The following is a 20,538-nucleotide window of genomic DNA, read 5'->3' as shown; positions in this document are numbered from 1 at the left end:
TCATATTTAAAGCTGATATGAAGAAAATAAATTGTGAACAGAGTAACAGGGGCTGGAAAATTCTAAACCCAAGCACGTACTGGAGGCACAAGTGTTTTTTTTTCCTTAGGCTACCTTTGACATGGGTATGTATGAACAGCGTGGGCCAGGATAGTATTTCAGAGATGGGGGTGGCATTAAATGATTTTTAGTTTTTTTTTGCTTTTACCAAATGTAATTAACTTCTGTACCTAATTATCATATCATTCAGTTGCATGGATTATCAGGAAGATTAGGAAAGTGGTTGCTTGGCACACAGTCCAAACTTAGATTCTTTCGAGATGAAGGAAGGGGAAAAGCACAGTGGAGAAGAGGATCAGGAGTTTGCAAATTAAATGTTTATAGTTAAATACTAAGTAGCTGGAGCATGAGAAAAATTGACTGAATTTTTCAAGTGGGTACATAAATCAAGGAATAATTAAAATTAAATTTGCATTTATTTCTGGGAATTTAAGCCCTTAAATTGTGAGTTTTCACTGAATCATAGTATATCCTGAGTTGGAAGGGATTCAAAAGGATCACCAAGTCCCACTCCAAGCCCTGTACAGGACCATCCCCAAGAATCACACCATATGTCCAAACACATGCAGGTTTGAACTCTGCCAGGCTGGTGCTGTGACCACTGCCCTCCCACAGGGCAGCTGTTCCAGTGCCCAACCACTCTAAATGTGAAGAACATTTTCCTAATACCCAACCTACACCTTCCCTGACACAGCTTCAGGCCATTCCCTTGGGTCCTGTCACTGGTCCCCAGAGAGAAGAGATCAGTGCCTGCCCCTCTCCTTCCTCTCACAAGAAACTTGTAGATGCCATAAAGTCTTCCCTTATTCTTTTCTACTTAGGTCTGCCACATTCAGCTCCTAGATTTAAAATTGGAAAACTTTTTCTTGTTTGTGGTAGTTGCTATTCCCAAAGCAGTTTTCACAAGAGAATGACAGAATGTGTTCTTGAAAGGGCTGAGATGCTCTTTTCCTAAAACAGTGATATGTGTGAACTTTAATTTTTGTGTAGACTACATATATGTTTGGCTTCTTATCTGGGGAAGATTTGAAAAGGTACCAAAATTCCCTTATTTCTGCTTATTTACTCCGGCATCCCAAAATACAGATCAGAGGTGATCTATGCAGCAGATTGGCTGAGTCACTACTTGAGAGTGATAGCAAATATGAGGTTGACAGAACTAATTTGCATTACTGTACTTCTTTTAGTTCCTCAATCCTATAAAAGGATCTGGTACAATTTTTTTCCCCCGAAAGGTAAGGGAAAAAAAAGTGAATTTAAAAGAAGACAAAACTTTTTCTAATTTCCCTAAAGTCATATTTTTTACAGTTTGAATCAGCATTTTCTTTTGAATTTTGCTTCATCATTTTCAAATAGTTATAGTTAATGCACAACTAAAAAAGAAATTTCATCTCAGCTTGAATGAAATTTTTTGTTCAAATAACATTCTTTTGGCATTATGGCTTGACTGACCATCAAATCAAGAAAATCTGTAGTGTGTGCAGCTAGTAAGACCTTTGTTCCACAGTAAGAAACTGACTTGGTCATTGATTTCAGCTAGCATAAAATGAAGTCCTAATCGATTCACACCAACAGCTTTTAACTTTCAGAGGGGGCTCACATTTGAACAATAGGCTGAAAGTGAGCGATCCATAAACCTGGTAAACAGCACTTTATTGCTCTTGTAACTCAGTAGATGTGCACTGAGCTGTATAGATGAAAGCAAACCTTCTAAGTTATTATGGACAAATAGAGAGGAGAAAAACAGCAGACTCAGAAAGGTGAGGATGGATGAAGATGGTAACCATCATTTGAAGTATATTTCCAGTGGATAATTGGAAGCAGGGGTCAGACATTCTGGCTTCTTGAAACAATCACTTTTTTAGGGGAGTTAGAGGAATAAAGATGGAAGGCCTTAGTTAAAACAGAAAGGGATGGAATCAGAAAGATAAACACAGAACCTTGCTTTGGGAGAATGCATTTTGGGCCTAGTGATAGATGAAGGGAAAGAGGTATGGTAGCTGTATAAAGCATGAGGACATAGCAGTTTAGGCTGAATAACTTTTTTCGGACCTTGTACGTGAAAACCTGAAGAGATACCTTAAAAGCTCCCTGGGGCTGAAGCCACACCACAATTTTGCAGAAAGACTCAGTTAATTAAAACCAGCAAAACAAAACACAGCTATTAATTAATTAAATGGTCCTGTGGGGTAACAAGCTGCTACTGCAGCTTGTGCAGACCCTGTGCCACTTGCTATTTGTGACAGCAGATCCTGCAGGCAGCGATGAGGCAAGGCTTTTGCCTGTGCTTACCTTTATTCACCGCCACTAAATCTTTGCACAATCAGGGTCTAAGCATCTGTCAATAAGTCCTGACCACCCAGGCACATTGACTTATAATCTGATTTCTATTCAGCATGCACACAGGTTATCAATGCACATATTTGGTGCCCTTCATTAGTTTAGTGCGCTATCTTTAGAGAAAAGTCAATGGCCTGCCCATCTCAATGGATACCCTAGAATAAATTTGTGAACTAACTACAAAAGAGTACATAAAACCAGATGAGGCATGACAGAATTAAAGTCTTTGAGTCAGAGCCTCAGCTGTGGCAAGCAGCCAGCTGTGCCACTGCCAGTTAGGCCATGCGTATTACCATTACAATTATATCGAAGGGAAATGACTTCATGCACAGGGTATGGCTTGAATATTAAAAATTCCTTGAGCGAAATGAAAGGCGCATTACGGTATGATAGAAAAAGAGTGCAAACATGTTTCATTTTATTTCAACACTACGCTCCAGCAGATGCACTGGTAAGCAAAGGAAATTGCTAGGTCTCAGTTTCATGTTCCAGGGCTTTACTGATTGGAGGACAGATTTACAGCACATGTAAGAAACAATTAGAACAGGGACTCCACCAACAACAAAGCGAGGGAATAAATTCCGATAATGAGACGGGAAAAGTACAAGGTAGAAATGATCTATGTGCTTGCATTCGAGGTATAAAATGTCAAAAAGCCCTGTGTCAGCATGGATTGCACTAGGCAACAGATGGTGTACAGATTATGCTCTCTCTCCTCCTCTTTCTCCCTGCGTCTCTTTCTTTTATAGGTTTCTTTCCAAAAAAACTACAGATTTTCCCCAAACACTTTGCTATTTATTGGCTGTCAACTGAATAACCATAAATGTTTGGTTGGGAGATTGTTGGGGAAAGAAAGAAGGGAGGGAACAGACAGGACAAACTTCAAAGTTTTCCCAGTTACATGACGCAGACAGGAGATACACTCCTTTCATTCTGAATAGTTGCATTTGGTAAAATTGTTTAGGCTGAAAATTTTATTTTTTTCTTCCCCATTCTGGAGACAGTAACTAAGTCTCATGCAAAAAAGAAAGAGAGGTGCCTGCACACTAAAGACTGCAGTGCTGAAGCCATATCTGATTATCACAGCAATGAAATGGAGCTCAAAGAAACTTGTTGCTTCATTTTAGCATCTATTTACATTGCATAGGCAGAGTTCCAGAATCACAAAAAGGTTTCATTTTGTGAGAAAAACTCCTGAGCCATGGAGGGATCTGATCTTTGTTGCATACTTTCACCTTGGTAAATCAGAAACTACAACAGTTGATGGCTATAAACCAAGAAACACTGCAGAAGCCTTATAAGTAGGGACTATTTTATCTGTTTCCCCAATGCAGCCACTTTGTGTGTGAAACTGTGATACAGCAGTTTAGGGAAAATAAAAACAATAATATAGGAATGTCAGTCACATTAGGCATTTTATACTCAGAAGCATGAGAAACTTCAGATTCTACAGTTGTTGCTGCATTTCTACTGTGGTTCCCATTCTTCTGTTTTTAACTGTTTTGTTTTCACAGGGATTGAATACTCTGGAAGAACAAGATGAAAATAGTCATCTAGATGACATTTTTCTAATTTTCCACTTCAAAATTTAAAATTTTTTAGATGCCACTTATTCAGAATACAACTAAACCAACTGCTACTTTTTATAATGTGCCTTGCACTTCCCCACCCAAGATCAATGCAATCCATTTAAAGCAGACTTCTAAATTGCTTGATCACAAAAATACTAGAGATGCAGATTCATCAAAGAAGTAACAGAGGGCTTTAATCAGAAGTTATGATCATTTCATAGCCCATTAACACCTGATGAGGTGGCCCACACTCCTCTGTTTTGTGGCACTGCTGCAGCTGTGTGTTAGCCTTGCCCATCACATCCTGCCCCTGGGTCCTGCCCATGCTCCTGCTGCCAAGTCCCACTGGCCCCATCGGGCAGTAAAAGGTTATGATGAGAGGTATTATGTGACAAGGGATGCTGTAAGGGGCAGTGGTTTCTGAGATACTGTTTGTGATAGGTGCTTTACTATCAAGCAAGGAAATGTGCCCAGAGGCAAAAAAACCCACATCTGAGCTCTGAGGTTAGGGCAGTTACAGAAATATCTTCAATCAGAAAGGATAGTTTCAGTGTCAGGCTCAGGGTGGAAGCAGAGCAAGTAACAAAATCCACTAGAAAGGAAAATATGAGTTGTCTAGCCTTGTGTATTACTCACAGTGGACCAGATTACCTAGAAGCTTTCCAAACCTATCTAACCTGGATGGCTGTTTCTCATGTAGGTATATGCTCCCAGTGTGCAGACACAACCCACCTCATTTAATGTACCTGTAGAGCAGGGTGACAACTGTCACGTGTTGACTCTGACTGAAAACCTGCGGACTGAGTGCTTTGGCTCACGTATGGATAATCACTCTCCCTCACATCTGCAGCAGCTCAGAGAACCCCTCCACTCCTCATTGTGGGGTTTCCTGAATGCCCACTTCAGAAGAAACCTGCCTTCTTAATCCAAGAGAGGAAGATGCAGCAGTTTTAACCTACCCTTACCTTGTGGGGATCACATGGAGGTCATGTTCTCACAGAAGCAGGAGGATATGTGCCATCTCCAGCGTGTCTCAGAAGGATCAAAGGAGGAGTAGCAGCTCTTCTCTCACACTCTCCAATCACACAAGGCTTTTACACTCAAGAGATTTTAAAGAGGCTGCCATTTCATGCTGGGAAATGGAAACATTTGAGTAATTTTTCTTCTAGAAATATGTGTATTAGAATGCACACAAATACTCAGATTTACACAGATGTCAATCGTGACCATACTCAGACAGAAACAGTATTTCCTAAGGCATCAGGAAATGATGAAAAAAAAACCCTATCATAAAAATGCCTGTGCTGTTATTGAAATGAGGAATTCTGATGAGATGGAAAGAAGACTGAGCAGTCAGAACATCTACAAGTGGCTGACAAAAAGAATCCTATTGAGGAATAACATTAAAGACTGAAGACTGAGACTAATGAACATCTCATTACAAAACATGAGCAAAGGGTTTTCTAAATACACAAAGATTTTCCACATTTCACAATTTAGAAAGAGAGACGTTTAGCTCCACATCATACTGTTGGGAGTTAGAAGTTCCATATTTTCAAGTGGTAAAAGTGGCTACAGCTTCATAGTCTGCAGCCAGAGGCTCCAGAGCACATGAGGATGTTATTTCTTTCCTCTTCTCCCATCTCAGGATCCTGAATTAATTTCTAGAACTTAATTAAAACTTCAGAATACCTCTGTAGTATAGATATTCTAATCACTTCCCCATTATACAGATTGTGAACAGAAAGAGAATGAGATTTTTAAAAATCCTTAGCATTAAGCTAATTGATTCCTTTGAAGTCTCTAGGAATATTACAAAGAACATGAAAGCCAACTGAGTTAAGCCAGCTCTAAGTGCCAGATTTTCAGAGTTCTCATTAGAACTGCTTTAAAAAAATTAAAATTCCCTTTGCTTAGGAAACTCTGAAGTTCATTTTTTATATCAAATCAAAACACAGATTCAAAATTTCTCCTAGAAATTTCCCCTAAAAAAATTCTCTTAAAATTTCAGTTTGCAAGCATCAACATATTAATGCTTCAGATTGTTTGTTAATATTGTAACATAATTATGCTTGTTGTCTAGCTTTTTATATTATTGAATACGTAATAAATTTTCAAAATGATATATAAGAAAACAGTAAAGTTATACTTTTCCCTTTATTTGTATGAAATAACATCTACTTTAATGAGATAAGTTCAATCCAATTTAGTTTGACTTTCAATTGTAGGAAATGTCATACACTTTGCCACTTCTCTGTGAAATGCTTTGAATCTGAGAAAAAATGCCTTTGCAGATGGAAAACCATTTCACCCAAAGTGTTTAACCCTTTCTAGCACTTAGTTCCCAGAACATGAAAATTAGTTACCTTGGAGAATCTTGATTAAGTACCTGAACTGGTAAGATATGTATCATTTAATGAACTGTATGCTTTTTTATATCTTCAGGTTTCTGAAGAACTTTATAAAATATGGCCCTCATGTCCTTTAAAATCCCACCCAGGCCCACCTTGCTTCAGGCCACTGAATGGAGTTGGTGCCAATGAAATATGATGCAAAAATCTTAGCAGGTGTAGCTGTCCTTCCTTTTCCAATTGGTAAAAGGAAATAATATGAGATTTGTGTAGAAGGCAGGGAAAAACTAGACTAAAAAGAGAGCCAGACACATTACTTCCATCCTGGTTTAAAGCTCTTTCAGCTGACAGTGGAAAGAGAGGTATTTTTTCCTATGGAGCCAGCAGTCTGTACAGGTAGTTCTCCTGGCTGCTTTTGTGTTATGACAGGACTGTTCCATTTCATTTGTACTGACCTAGACACTGTGATGGTCATGCCAGGAGCTCTTGAACTAGAATCTGTGACTGATATTGCTTTCTTCTTTTTTTTCAGGGTTAAGTCTTGTGAACTCTCCTTTCACTGCCTCCATTTCTCTAAAAATGAAATATACTCCTATAGAGAAATTAATGAATACCAATTAACATACAGTGCAGATGAAAATCTTAGTATTTAGTCGCAGATTGCCCAGTTTTACTTTTTGGATCAATTTCTAACTTTAATATCAGTTTACTTTAGAATCCCCAAGAGAATCCCTTTTTTTTCAGTTCCCAATACACATATTCATGATCAATTATATGGTATTTTCAAGCCTATGGTATGTTCAAGGCTTCTTTAAAGACAAATAGATAGATGTTATTCTTTTACCCATTGATCTTTGGAACAACAGAAACAAAATGATGAAGGTAGTCCAGTTAGATACAAAAAATACAGGTGCATGAGCATGTATATAGATATTCATATAAATGCACATGCATTTATTATGAAAGGTTGTATTAGAATTGCTGTTTACATAGATACAATTATATGTTCAAAGGAAAACTCACACCAAGGTGAATATTCTTGCTCTAAGACAGAGCTGTTTCAGAGTGCTTTGTATCAATAAGTACAGGATGACCATCAACTCCCAGAATTAAAGCCGTTTATCTGAAAAAGATCTCAACATATAATGTTTCTATTCCAATAGGAAAAATTCAAAGCAAGTTTTCAATTCAAAATGACAAACAACCCAGCTAAAACTGTGTCAATCTGTGAAAAAGTTAATGAAAAAAACTGTCATCTGCATCATTAGTTTATGTGAGGAACTCTGCTTTTTAATAGTTTGCACACTTAAAAACTGATCAAATGTAAATGCAGCAGTGGGTTGGGAGCTGCTTTGAGGAAACTGCAAATGTAACTGACAATTTTGATTCTAGCATGGACTTGCCATGCACTATGGACTCAAATTATATTTTTGTGCCATTACACTGCTTCATTGGGGTTTTTTTCTCTGTGTTTCATTTTTTCTTAGATGTAGAAAATCAACAAAAAACATATAAATAATGGGATATGTTGAAAAGAAGCCACTGACATTAGTTTAGTTAGGAAAAAAATGTGGTAAAAATAATCCACACCACTCTTAGCTTATTTGGGTTAACTTATTTTGATTGTGAAGGAAGTTAGCATGACTGTTGTCCTTGGTCATTAAAAACAGAGGTTAGTTTAGGAAGAAAAAATTGGGAATTGTATGAAACAGACATAGATGAATGAATAACACGAACACATAACCCATATCATTAGCAGCAACCCAAAATGAGGACTTTGAAAAATTACTTCAAGAAGGTCTATGCAAAAATATGTAGCAACAGGGTGAAAGACTGGTTCTAGGCTTTGAGGAATGCTGAGGACATGGCCTAAATCAACATGAGTAGAGATGATGTAGGTGTGTGATTAGATGATAGGGCTCAACAATTTGGTAGGTTAAGTTCCTCTGTCTTCTCCCCCAAAATTCTGTAAAAATTCTATTTTGTTCTGATTTGAGTAATGCCTGTTCTGCAACAACATCCTGGCTTTTATTTGCTTCCCACTTTCTCACCAAACTCTTTGGCCTCCAACTCTGCAAAATCTGCAGCTGTGGATGAATTTTATCTCTGGGCTGCAGGTAACTCCTCACAGGGAGTAGGAGCAGAGGCAGTACAGGTTGTACCACCCTGAAAAATGGTGCATGGCTGCACCAGAGTGCACAGAAATGCTTGTCATGCCATGTGGTGCTAACAGGATTCCATGGAAGCCTTTCACAGTCTCTGTTTTCCTGACAGAAGACCTGCATCTGTGAAAATGATTTCTTCCATTGCTAACACTCCTGCAAAATGTGTTTTCCCACATGACTACCAAAAAAATCATACAAACAAATAAAATAAAAAAACCCAAAATAATAAAAACCCCTACAAAACAAATACCATGCCCCCCAAAAAAACCAACCTACAAACCCAAAAAAACCCCACCAAAACCAAACCCAAAACTTGAAAGGAAGAAGGAACTATTTTTAAAAGACATTTTTTTCACAATTGTCACCAAGACAATTGATACACTTATCTGAACAGCATGTCTCTGGAAAGGGAGTTTTCTTCTGTAAATTCCATTCTACTGTTCACAGCACCAGTGCTTCAACGAGTTTATTACAATATCAATAACGCATTAATAATTTCAGGATTCAGTCAAAAAATGCTATAAAAGGTGATCTATTATGGAACTTGTTTCTAAAATTTCTTCCTTTTTTCATAAAAGAATTTATCCAACAGTGCTAGTTAACAATGCCACTTTTTAAATCTAAGTCTCTGCAGTTTGTTTCTTCTGAAACACAGATAAAACAAATAGTGCTGTTTTTTTTTTCTTGAAGTAGTAAATAATACCTCTATTACAAAGGCACATGTCAGCCAATGTATGATTGTCAGGCTGTCTCTCTTGCTGAATCTATGGTGCTGCTGACAGTGTTGCAGCCTCTCCTTCAACTTAAAAAGCCTGACTTTAAAAATATTTTACTGCAGGCACAAAAGCCCAGTGTTGCTGTCCTAGTTTGTACAACTCATGAGGTAAGCCTGAATTTAAACCATTAACAACGTACATTTTTTAACAGCGGACATTATCTAATGCTGATACCAGCATTACTTCCTTTGAGTTTCTCACAGGGGATTCACTCAACCTGATGCAGCCAGGTATGGGAGAGCTGTGTGCTCCCCTGACACCTCTACTGCTGAGCCCACTGCACACCAGGTCCACATAAGCTGAGAACAGGGCACCCAAAGAGGTGGAATCCTGACCATTGATCAGAACATGAAGCTTCAGCAAGGGATGCTTGCTCCCCTGTGTTGACTTCCCACTACTGCTCTGAAGACTTACTAAAAGTTCTCTGTGATGCTCCATGGGAACCAGTAAAAATGCCTATGTAAATATGAATGTACATGACTTTTTTTCTCTTTTGGCATCCCCCTTTACCTGCTCTTACCAAGAGCTGTGTTTCTGAGCACATTAAGCCAACTAGACACCCCATTGCCAATGGCTGCTGTGCTAGTACATCCACAAAGGGATACCACAAGAGCTAAACTTTCTCAAAACACTTACATGACAATGATTATATGAAGCCTTGAACATTGTTTTTTGTGATTCAGTGAGAAGTTCCATGTCCCCTTTCAAGGATGCCTTGTTTTTTAAATGGTAGAGTCCTTTAAAATAGAATAGAACAGGTATTTCAACACTACAAAGAGAAAAAAATATCTGGAATAATCTAATTCAGCTCTACAGACATTAATGCTATTTGTAGACTCACACTCTTCGAAGTTTTGTTTGTTTGAAGGACTAGATGATAAAAGACATTAGAATGCAGGTGAGATTCCACTAAGGGAAAATTATTTCTGGAAAAAAACCTCCTACATTTGTTTGCACACGCACACATACAGGTGGGGTATAGCATTATGCCATATGGAAGATAACCTAAAATATTAAAATACATTAATTCTCTTGCCCTGAAGGCCTGCTGGCTGATTACAGACAACTCACTGGGGGTTTACACTCCAGTAAATTCACTTAGTTTCATAACATAGGTATTTGCTGGTGCTGTGATACACTGTAGGACAATGAGCCTATTGATCTGCTTTTATTAGATGTGTTAAGGCTCTGAAACATATTTAAGAAATAAAGTAATTGAATTCTAAAATTTTTCAAAAAGTTAAATGTTATAAAGCTGCAAGCGCGCAGTAGAAAGCTTGGCAAAATGTTGTCTTATTTCTCCAGCAGTTTCAGAAGGTTCTTTTTGTTCTGAACTTCCTTGCAGACCAGAGTGCTTCCTTCTACATCCATTTTTGCTGCACCCATATGCTTGTGTACTGCAGCATTATAGTATCCATGACAGCAAAAGGGGATGTTCAGCCTTTTCCAACCCTTATATCTGCCTCCTGCCTGTAACTGTAACTTAGATTTGTTGAACTGGTACTTAACAGCGGCCAGAGGAACTGTAAATCCCACTCTGGTGGTGTTCCTTTACTGGAACTGAAGCAGATGCATGAATTTTGAGTCCCTTGAGATATATCAGCTTCAATGAGGATAAGATAGCTGAGTCCTTTCTGCTGTAAGGAGATACCACTCACAGGAGAACAATAAATCAGCAAAAATCATCAGCATTTTTAGTGAGCAAATATGAAAAAAAAATTAAACCAGAATGTTATGAACAGAAACACTATGTTGGATGAAGTTACTGGTGTTGGATTGCCTAGCTAGCTGTTTCTGAACATAAACACACTAGTGAATGAAACTTCAGCTGCCCTGGTGCCTGTATACACTGGTAAAACAGGCCACAGGGGAACTGTAGTCACATAAAGCAACCTCCCCACAGATACAGTTGGCGAGATCTCCAGAACTTCTGTAAATCACTTTAATCTGACCAAGTTATCATGGTTCTTGTAGTTATCATGGCTCAGCCTAAGGACACCTCTGAGTGAAGCACAGAAGTCTCATTTCAGGTCTGTGTTTTATGTTCTTATAAAATACAAATTTGTATTTGTAAAACAGTGAGAGAATTTGTATTTGTAAACAGTGAGAGAATCTATTCTTCATACACCACCTTTCGGAAGGCAGCCAAGCAGCCTTCTCTTGTTGTTAGCCTTTGCTATTTCAGCAAATTGATTTTTTTCCATGCACTTTTTCATTTCTTGACTACCTGAGCTCAACCCAATTTCTTTTGAAGTCAGTGGAAGGATCTAATATCAGTGGGAGCTACCTGAAGTCACAGGCTAATTTCCCCCTTGGGAAATAGAAACCCCAAAAACAAACCAAGAAAATATAAACACCAAAGAGAAATTCTTTTTTCAATATCACAGTGCTTATCAACTCTTGATAGATTTATCCTGAAGAAGACTTAAAATGTAATTAGATGTTGATCACTGATCATTTCTAATATCTTCCTTAGCTTTGCCAAATATTCACCAGAGGTAGCCTGGCTTTGAAGTTTGTTTTCATGTGGAACAGGGTCATCCATGCTTGCCAGAAATTCAGAAGATGATATCATTTCACCTTACTGCTTTTTTTCCACTATCAACTAATCCAGCACATGAATCACTGCTGTTTAAGATGGTATTCAGCCTGGTGTAATATGTACCCTGGTACAATTATTTTTGATCAGATTATTCCTTGTATTCAAGCTTTTTTTTTCCTTGTGAGTGACTGTCAACTACTTGCATTAGCTAATCCACAGAAGATTGCCAAGAAATGTCATGGCATTTGTCATCTCTGCAGTTACGTGAGACGCTTCTTCCTGGATCTCAATTTTTTTATTTGCAAAAGCAGGAATAGGTGATCAGTGCTGTAGGGTTTCTTGGGTAGCAGCCTAAAAATCTTCAGATATAACATCTCTTAACTACGCATATATCATCATTAGCTACTACTTTATTAATTCCCACCTTTACCACATGACCTTGTCTTGGTAACCATCTCATTTCTAATGACTGAACTTTGTACAGCTGCTCTTACTAAAAAGTACCCCTGGCTGCCTATAGCGCTCACTGCCACGGCATTAAAACACACAACCAACCCAAAGAGTATGCAAGTCCCTATTTCACAAATCAGATATCCACTGTAAGGTAGGATATCCTACTCAAATTTTAAAGCACTGGAGTTTCTTTAAAAAAAGATCACTTCACACACTTTCATGAAAACTGCTCTCTTTTAGATAACAAGGCACACTGCTAGCATTCAGCTGAAGCAGTATATTAAAAAAGAATCCCCAAAACATCTAAACAGACTAAGATGTAAGAGCAAGAGTGTCTTAATTTTTTGTTTTGTGTAAAAACTTTTCTAGCTTCTCAAGTATGGCATTTTTGATTTCATGAGAAATATTTTCCTGATTGTAATGTCAATTATACTATAGTTATAAATCTGCAGCAGTTACTCTTTAAGTTAGACTGGTGAACTCATTCCTGTTGTAGAGAAAAAGCAGGCAGAAAAAAAAGGAAAAAAAGAAAGTTTTGCATTTTGTCCTGAAAACAGTTAATCTTCCTCTGTAAAACTGTAGAATTTCTCCTATAAATCAAATACATTGATTTCTTTTTAAAGAAAATCCCTTGAAGTAAAGGCTTTTTTTTGAAAAAGGCAAAAGTAGTTGTCCACTAAAATGTGTGGGAAAATACTTCAGCCAACTGTTGTTTTACAGATCTTAACCTTAAGGCCACATCAGCCTTGAAGTTCTGCTGCAGAGCTCAAATGTGTTTTGAAAAAATTGGATGAAAATCAATGCGCCTCTGATGTAAAATGTTAGAAATCCTTTAAAAGAAAAAGACTTCTAAATCCTAAGGCATGAGAACATCTTAAATACATATATCCATCATCCTGTCCATTTCAGATAATTTAAGACTTTAAAATTAAATGTGATTCCTTTGTGAGTGCCATGATTTTTGCACTTTGGTGGAGAAAGAAAACTTCAGAGTCTGTTGAGCAGTTGTGGTAACCCTTCTTACACTGAGAACTACCTATTCCTGAGCGTTGTCCTACAGCTTCTTCTAGGTATAGCTGTAACATATGTTGGAGAGCAGAATCCTAAATGATTAATATTAATCTTGAGTCAGAAAGCAGACTCATTTTAAGTGGTCCTAAGCTTTCTCATTGCATTCTGTAGCTGGGACAGGACATGGCTATTGCATCTTTCAGATGTTCGATTCTACTCACGCTTCTTCATTCCAGCTTTCTAGATATGTTTTAAGTCCACAGTTTGAAGATGTAATTCAGCCTCTTCCTAGTGAAAACAACCAGACAAAAATCCTTTTGAAAGCTTCTACCCCTTCCCTTAATCACACGAGGCGTGGCTGGTAAGTGATGTAAGGCTTGCCTGTCCCTAGGGACCGAGCACTCAAAGCTCCTCCTGATTGCTTGGGGAACAAGAGAGCCAGAAGGGATCCTAAATCAAACCCTGCCTCTCTCTCACCAATGCACCGATTCCTGCATCAACTCCCTTTCATTAGGAACGTTTTCCTCAATTGAGGCAGGTGTTGTCAATTGTTCTTCCAGATTTCTTAATTTGTTGTTTTTTACTGGTAGAATTGGTAAAGCCATCTGAGAGTCCACGGCATCTTCTAGGACAATATATTGTCTGCGCCTGCGCTATGACACACCACCATAAAATGCAGGGCTATAAGAGCCTACAGTAATTTATGAGAGTACATTAGGTACCCATGTATAATTTATCAAATGGGCACTATGGAGGCAGGGCTATGCCTGACTGACAAAGGTTACCCTGCACGAGTGTCTCGTGTAACCACACAGGGAAGAATCCAGTTGCTGATGTTAACTGAATTATAAAAAAGGTTTTACTCCACCAACTGGGCACTCCAAGAAGGGAAGTTGAGAAGCATGAAAGCAATCCCTGATCTTAGTGTTTTGACTCCAAATTGATACCCTCTACAAGATTCAGGTAGAGGTTTCAATACACATGAAACCCAGAAGAAGCTAAGTCTTTAAAGAAAGAGTGATATGAAGGCTGCTTGAACTTGAGCCTGGATCAAGAGCAGACTTAGCAAAAAATCTGTATGAAACATTCAAAATTTCTTCAAAACTGAATAAGGAACTTGTTGAAACTTTGAGATTCCCATTTCCTAGGGCTTGCTACACCTACAGTAACAGCTTAAACATGACTTCACACAGCTTTTGGGGCTGAGCACTCTTCTACTCAATTATGCTCTGCTGAAATGAATATGAATTTACTCATCTTGGAGAAATTCTCAAATGCCATTGGGCTTGATCCAAAATAAAGGTTTGAATGCTATTCATACTGTATTTTTATTTTCTAGACAGAGAAGTCTGAATATAGCACTGAGCAAAGCCTCTGCAGCATGGTGCAGTACACTTGGTCATATATATGATTATCTATTTTTCAGAACAAACAGGCTACACTCTGGGTTGAGCCAGCAATTTATTCACTGGCTGTGCTGCCATTGCCTTTCTTCTGGTTCTCCTGACCTGACCAGCAGCCAGTAAAATCAATTGATCACACAGCAATATATGTCTAACTTTTTATCTAGTCCTCAGAGAAAGAGAATTATTTACAGCCTGGAGTTACCAAACATGGCTTCTAGCTCAAAGTTCAGTGGCTGCAGCTTTCAGATTACTTTACTAAAATCTCTGATTTTGGTATTTTTTATAATAGCAGATGGAAGCGGATAAATTCCTTTTGAATTGGATATCACACAGTAAAAAATTGCTTGCTGCAACTCTGAACTAAATTTGTTCATTAATTCGGGACTGAAAGGATGTTAATATCCTTAGGAATCTGAATTTTGTGAATTAATATTATTTTCACGGCATCAAAATTATCTGTTTCCTCTTGGGAGGCAAATAACTCAGTGGGTGGGCTCTGGTCTGGGAGTTAGGGCATTGAGTTTACTTGCACTGTGAAACCAGTTGAGATATACTTTTAATGAGTCACAATTCTCAGAGTACAGTTTTGTTTCCTTTAAAACACTGGAATATTTTGCTCATAAAAATATAATTTCATTGTAAGGAAAAGCAAAACAAAAAGGGTTTGAAAGGTTGTATTTTACTTACAAATTTCCTTTTATTACATGTAGAGAAATCATCTTCCTTTCCTTGCTCCTCTTACACTCCAAATTTTAGATGATGTCACCTTATTACTTCTCTTGGATAAATTCCACCAAATATTCTTCTGTCTACCTAGAAGTATACAGACATGCCATTATCTGAGCCTTTGTGATAATATCAGACTCATCTTCCAGTTCTCTCCCTGAGACAAGTCATCTCATCTCCACTGTCTTAACAGATGACAAGACACACAAGTCTAAGATTGCAAACTCAGACGCCCCAACTCATAATAAGAAAATCCAGATTTAAAAGCGGCTTAGATGCGAAGAATGGGGGGAAAAATATGAAAATATTGGTTATGTTTTTTCTGCTGTTATTTTAGGTAGATTTTTGTGCCCAACCTGAAAGAAAAGCCAGAAGGTCTGTAAACAAAACATGCCTCCAGAACTGAAATCCCGCTTCTTGCACATTTTTACCAGTGACACATCTGTTAAGATATTATCACAAAGAGTCCAGTCTCAGTTGAATACAAATAATTAATATGAATAATACATAGAAATTTCTCTATTTCTTTCATGTTACCTCGGCTGTGTGGTCTACAAATAGAAAAAATGATCCTGGCCTAGTTCCAGCTGGCTTATGCAGTAACATAGGTAGTCATTCGAGTTCAGATTTATAATGTTCATTGGTGGCATATTCTCCAGAAGTCAAAATACACTTTTGAAAGGAGTCTTGAGGCCCTTGTTGGGAACCTTTTAAGAAGAAGTGAGTTTCTTAAAATAATTTAAATCAGTATACTGAAGATTAATAGCCTGGCATGAGGAGATAATAGTACCTTGGGATCTGTCTGTAGTACACTTTCATATTTTGTGTGAGATCTAGCTAAGAGATTATAAATTACATGCAAAAAACATCTGGCATTTTTTTACCATTTAGAGGAGAAGAAAAAATAAAAGAAACCAAGGTCTGGATGCTGTTGCCTAGAAGTGTGTACACTTGTTTATTTTCAAAAGTTGGTTGAGGGCTTACAGGGAACAGCAGGGTAATGGAATATTCATGAAGCAAATGCCCTTCACTTAGCAGAGGGCAAAGAAAAGCAGATTGCTAAGCCCCTCCAAACTTCCTGTGCAAGAAGATCACACTTCAGAATAATGAAACCTTGTTTGCCACCCTGCAGCACAGCAGGGCTAACCTGGTACCACTCAGCTCGGTCACCTCTCTATTCCTTTTTGACTCCTCCTCCTATTTTCAGGCATGGATCCCTGGTGCTGCTGCACAGTGCCCCTTGGACCACGGCTGCTGAACTGATCACAGCCTCGCAGGAGCCCTCCAGCTTTTGGGAATAGACTGGGAAGGTGAAAAGCACCACGGAGGTACTGACAGGTGAGGAAGCATGGTCCTCACCTGTCAGTACCTGAGCAGGGGGTGGTGAGGGCCCATCGCTTGCGGGCCCAGAGATGGAAGCTGGTTTTTATGTTGTTTCGTGGATTTACTTTAGGAGCGCTGCAACAACCTGAGGAAAGGCTGATCTCCGTTATCACTGGACACAGCAGACTTCAGGACTCAACCTGTTTGTTCCCCACCGTACACAGGCACCAGCCATTTTCAGCCCCACAACCGCGGAGCATTCTGAAGGCCAGAGAACTGCCCCAGCACGGCAGCGCCCCAACAACTCCCGCACGGGTCACGGCAGTGCCAACACCTCCCGCGCCGGGACGCCCGCGGCCGGCAGGGCTGGCTGTGGGGCTCACGAAGCCGCGGTGGGGCAGCGCCCTGCCCCGGCCCGGCCCCTCGGCGCGGCCCGGCCCCGTGTCCCGGCGGGCTCGTGGGGCGCCACTGTCGCGGCCCGCCCGGCAGCTCGGTGTCAGCTGCCCCGCTCCCCGGGGGCGCGCAGGACCGGCAGGCACGAAGCAGCAGGTGGCCCCCGCGGAGGCAATCAGGATCACATTCAACGCGAGAGCCGGCTCAATTTTCAGCCCCGTGTATGCCGAGGGGCCTGGAGCTGCCTTGTTAATGCTGCAGGGAACACGTGGGACACATTGACTGCATTAATTGTCCCCACTCATTCAGCGGTGGATGAATTATAATGTTACCACTCCAGGGTAAAGCAAACACCTATCATAACAATCATGTCATTAGTGTGCAGATGCCGGCTGCTCTGCTTAACCTTTTGTATCTTTTTTTTTTTTTTTTTAATGGCATGCAATAAGAATATTTTTTATTGTTTTTCATATAATTGATTTTTAGGTTGCAAGTGTAAACCCTTGAAACAAGCTCGGCACATTACTAAACAGCCAGAAATAAGTGCACAGACTGGCAAAGAACAGATTAAAGGTGCTTTAGAGAAACAGCAAGGCTTTAAAAGTTTATGTTTGCAGTTTGGTTTATCCATTGCACTGTGACTGATACATTCGTTATTCACATAGCGTGAGCTCCAGAAGGACTAATGGTCCTTAAAAAATATAACAGCCTTAGAAATGCTTCTAATTTAACTACAGCTACTAGCAACCAAAGATTATATATGCACACCCAGATAAGTAAGACATTCTGGTTTGAAAATTCATATTTCTGCAGCAAATCTTTTTGTTCACTGTTATGTACATGTAGGCACATATGGAGACACACACACACACATACATATATACACTTATAGATGTACATATGGAAATTCTTTTTATATATGAAACTTTATATTAGTATTAGTATGTATATTAATAATCTACATGTAAAGTACTATCTTGGCTTTGACTTACTTTTACTCACACATGCAGCACAAAGCTACTTGGAGTGTTGCAACATCATTATCATACAATAAATGATCCTGAGCTGGTGCCATGGTCTCATTTGTCCTTAATTAAGCTCTCTTCTGTGTTTCGTGGTATCCTTAAATGGCACTGCCAAGTGTGCTGGGTACTTCCCACTAGATGTTCCTAAAGCACTCAAGGACTCTATCGGATGTTCCCTGAAATCCCTTGCCTTGGTGATTTGCAAGCAGAGAGCCCACTCCCAGCAGCCCTTGTCCATGGCATTAGCAATTGCTCATCTAAGCCTTCAGAAAGCAATACTGGGGGGTTGTGAAAGGGGTTTGCATGGTTTGGCATTTGGTCCTGACTCTTCACTGGTGTCTGTTAAAACACAACATGTCCCTTATGCTTGTGCAGACCCTGCTGGAGCCAGCAGCTTTGTGTCAGTCACTATGTACTGCAATAGCATAGAGAAGTTAACTGTTCACTCATCTTCCACGCCTGAGAATCAGCATGCATTCTTTGTGAAGAGGGAAAGGAGGCGGATCCCCCATCTTCCATCTGCCCTCTCCCACCACTTCTTCATGCCCCCTTCATCAGTTAATCAGCTGAGATCCCAGACTTGTAGACATTTGCTATTCAAATGGTTGACGTTATCTGCTGCCAATAACTTCCAGAGGTTCAATGGAAATAACCATACGGTGTAAAGCCAAGCTTGCAAACTGATCTTTCTGTCATTTGCACCTAAACCATGGTGCAAGAGGTGGGAGATGTGCATGGAGAATATCAGTGCACTATTTAAACCAGCATAGAGTTGCATTATTCATTTTTGATACTATTATAGTGAATTTGGTTTATAATGAGCTCCAACAGTAGACACAGTGTCATAAAGCTAGAGCAGTGCACAGGGGAGGAACGACTGAGTAGTATCAATACAATTACTCATACTAAATATGTGTGAAACTATAGCAAGAGTAGGTATATGGCAGGATAAGGTTAAGGATGAAGTTAAAGTTTTATGGTTATTGTTTCGGTGTTTTTTAAAGTCATTAGATGCTGACTAATTTTGTGTAGGTGCTTGCGGTTTGTGAAATGGAGAAGCCATTTAAAATGGTTTAGTCACATTTTAGCCTTAAATGAGTATTTAATTTTTACATATGCATGCAAAACCATGTTGTTTATTGGTATTTCCACTGAAAATTGCTGTGATTCAGCTCTTTTGGATGCATTTCAAAAGTGTAAAGTGGATTTATGTTCCATAATCAGTAGAAGGTGTATTTCCCTGAAATCAAAGAAGCCATTTTTTATTATGATGGTGGATTCATGTGAGAATATAATAGCATTTTCTGGTATGCTATATTTCTATAAAACCAGAATACAGTCTTACATAGCCCTTATAATGCTATATACAAATACATTAAACAGTATAATCTTTTTTCCATACTTCCCCTTTAGATTGTTTGTGAATGGGAGAATTCATCTTTCAGACTTTCATTTGCTTTATATGTGCAAGTACACACTGTCAGACTAAAAATTCTGCAGTTTCAAAAAAGTGATTTTATGAACAAAATAAAAACTTGCAATTGTATCCTGTGTGATGATTTTTTCCCTATGAGATAATATTTATGGCATGTTTTTTCAAGCACACATATTTGGTCTATCAAAACCAAACAATATTATTCAATAGTACTTGGTTGCCTGTGCATGTATATTCCCCCTCTGTAACCTAGGCTAAAATCAACTTTATGCAGATGATTTTTCCCCCTAGTCTCCAAAAAATTACTGTAAAAATGAACCCATATGAAAATGAGTTTTTGTATGTAAAATAGTTTCCCACACATTGCTTCTGCTGGATGTTTTTACTTAGCTTGCTGAAAATGGTGTGTCTGAACAAATAATGAATGTGTGCTGCCATCACTCTGGTTCTTACATTTTCCTATTTGAAAAATATGTGTAAAGTATGGGCATGTTCGGGAAATAAGTCCTTTCTTTTTGATATCATAATATTCTACTGTTAATTAGTAAAGCATTTTCTGGTAATTTGACCTGCTGCAATATGTTGACATTTAATTATCAAATTTTCAACCTATAAGAATGTGTGTTACTTGCTAGCATATGTACACATATTTATAGGCATTCCAACAGCATTTACCTACGGACAGGATTGTATCTGTGGATGGAAGAATAATAGATTGTTAGGCACACTTATGATTTATTAGATATTTTTGATAATCCCTGGATGATGACCAAAAATCTAACCCAAAGATGAGATGTGTTCCAGTTTGCTGTAACAGCTACTGTAGGAATATTATTCAGACATGAAAACCACTTATGGTGAAATTTTTAATTAAATAAGCTTATAAACTTATATGAGTTATACTAGCTGAGATTCTGCTAAGATATTTTCCTTTTTCTCAATAGTCATGGATTGTTTTATA

The 20,538-nt window shown here is 38.7% G+C and overlaps 1 long non-coding RNA gene across 1 annotated transcript in view; it reads left to right on the top strand.

The window, feature by feature from the left end:
- LOC134415223 (uncharacterized) overlaps positions 1-17,063 on the top strand; it is a 41,234-nt gene extending 24,171 nt beyond the window's left edge. The window contains exons 2-3 of the long non-coding RNA XR_010026969.1: positions 16,609-16,739; positions 16,855-17,063. This is a non-coding gene — a long non-coding RNA (uncharacterized LOC134415223). The remainder of the gene's footprint in view (positions 1-16,608; positions 16,740-16,854) is intronic.
- Positions 17,064-20,538: the final 3,475 nt, after the last annotated feature.

Source organism: Melospiza melodia, chromosome 2, assembly GCF_035770615.1.
Source record: "Melospiza melodia melodia isolate bMelMel2 chromosome 2, bMelMel2.pri, whole genome shotgun sequence".
Classification (NCBI taxonomy): domain Eukaryota; kingdom Metazoa; phylum Chordata; class Aves; order Passeriformes; family Passerellidae; genus Melospiza; species Melospiza melodia.
The sequence above is the reverse complement of the archived record's forward strand: the minus strand, read 5'-3'. Positions and strand labels throughout refer to the sequence as shown.